Source organism: Arachis duranensis, chromosome 1 (genome assembly GCF_000817695.3).
Source record: "Arachis duranensis cultivar V14167 chromosome 1, aradu.V14167.gnm2.J7QH, whole genome shotgun sequence".
Taxonomy (NCBI): domain Eukaryota; kingdom Viridiplantae; phylum Streptophyta; class Magnoliopsida; order Fabales; family Fabaceae; genus Arachis; species Arachis duranensis.
Genome location: NC_029772.3, coordinates 44,044,673 through 44,046,334, shown reverse-complemented (window position 1 = coordinate 44,046,334; position 1,662 = coordinate 44,044,673). Strand labels below are relative to the sequence as shown.

Here is a 1,662-nt window from a genome sequence, read left to right as displayed (position 1 = left end):
GCTTCTTTAGTACTGCCGGATGCAGCTTGCAATCCAGTCAGATTCTGAGAAATCATATTGACTTGCTGAGTCAGTATTTTCTTCTGAGCCAATATGGCATTCAGAGTATCAATATCAAGAACTCCTTTCTTCTGAGTCATTCCATTATTCACAAGATTTCTTTCAGAAGTGTACATGAGCTGGTTATTTGCAACCATCTCAATGAGTTCCTGGGCTTATGTAGGTGTGTTCAGATGAAGAGATCCACCAGCAGAATGGTCCAATGACATATTGGACAACTCAGACAGACCATCATAGAATATACATATGATACTTCATTCTGGAAGCATGTCAGAAGGACACCTTTTGGTTAATTGCTTGTATCTTTCCCAAGCTTCATAGAGGGATTCACCTTCCTTCTTTTTGAAAGTTTGGACGTCCACTCTAAGCTTGCTCATCTTTTGAAGTGAAAAGAATTTGGTCAATAAAGCATTAACCAACTTGTCCCAAGAGTTTAGGCTTTCTCTAGGTTGTGAGTCCAACCATATCCTAGCTCTATCTCTTACAGCAAAGGGAAAAAGCATAAGTCTGTAGACCTCAGGATCAACCCCATTGGTCTTGACAGTATCACAGATCTGCAAGAAGAACTGATGAGGATCTTCCAGTGGAAGTCCATGAAACTTGCAATTCTACTGCATTAGAGAAACTAATTGAGGCTTAAGCTCAAAGTTTTTTGCTCCAATGGCAGGAATTGAGATGCTTCTTCCATAGAAGTTGGAAGTTGGTGCAGTATAGTCACCAAGCATCTTCCTTGCATCTCTAGTATTGTTGTTGGGTTTGGCTGCCATGTCTGCTTCTTTTTCAAAATTCTCTATAAGGTCCTCTTCAGAGTGTTGTGCTTTAGCTTCTCTTAGCTTCTTCTTCATAGTCCTTTCAGGTTCAGGATCAGCTTCAACAAGAATGTTTTTATCCCTGTTTCTACTCACATGAAAAAGAAGAGAACAAAAGGGAGTAGTGGAATCCTCTATGTCACAGTATAGAGATTTCTTGATGTGTTAGAAGAAAAGAAGAATAGATAAATGAGGTAGAGAGAGAATAAGAAGAATTCGAACACAGAGGGAGAGAGAGGGAGATGAAAGAGAGTATTCAAAAATTAAAACTAAAACAATTAGTTAATTAAAAAGACTTTTGAAAAAGTGGTTAGTGATTTTCGAAAATTGGAATTGGAAAAGTGGTTAGGTGGTTTTGAAAAAGATAAGAAATAGTAATTAGTTGAAAAAGATTTGAAAATAATTTTGAAAAGATAAGAAGTTAGAAAAAAGATTTTGAAATCAAAATTTAAAAAGACATGATTGAAAAAGATTTGATTGAAAAAGATATGATTTTAAAAAGATATGATTGAAAAAGATTTGATTTTTAAAATTGATGACTTGACTAACAAGAAGCTAAAAGATATGATTTTAAAATTCAAAGATTGAACCTTTCTTAACAAGAAAGTAACAAACTTGCAATTTTTTGAATCAAAACATTAATTGTTAGCAAGGATTTTTGAAAATGTGGAAAGATAAGATTTTAAAATTATGAATTAAAACATGAAAATTTGAAAAAATTTGAATTGCAAGTGAAATTACCTCCCTTGTGTCATTCTGGCGTTTAACGCCCATTTAGTTGCCTCTTTGGGCG

General features: G+C 34.7%; 1 non-coding gene across 1 annotated transcript; it reads left to right on the top strand.

The window, feature by feature from the left end:
* Positions 1–323: 323 nt before the first annotated feature.
* Positions 324–431, top strand: LOC127743216 (small nucleolar RNA R71). The gene has a single exon (XR_008004586.1). It is a non-coding gene; the product is annotated as a small nucleolar RNA R71 (small nucleolar RNA).
* Positions 432–1,662: the final 1,231 nt, after the last annotated feature.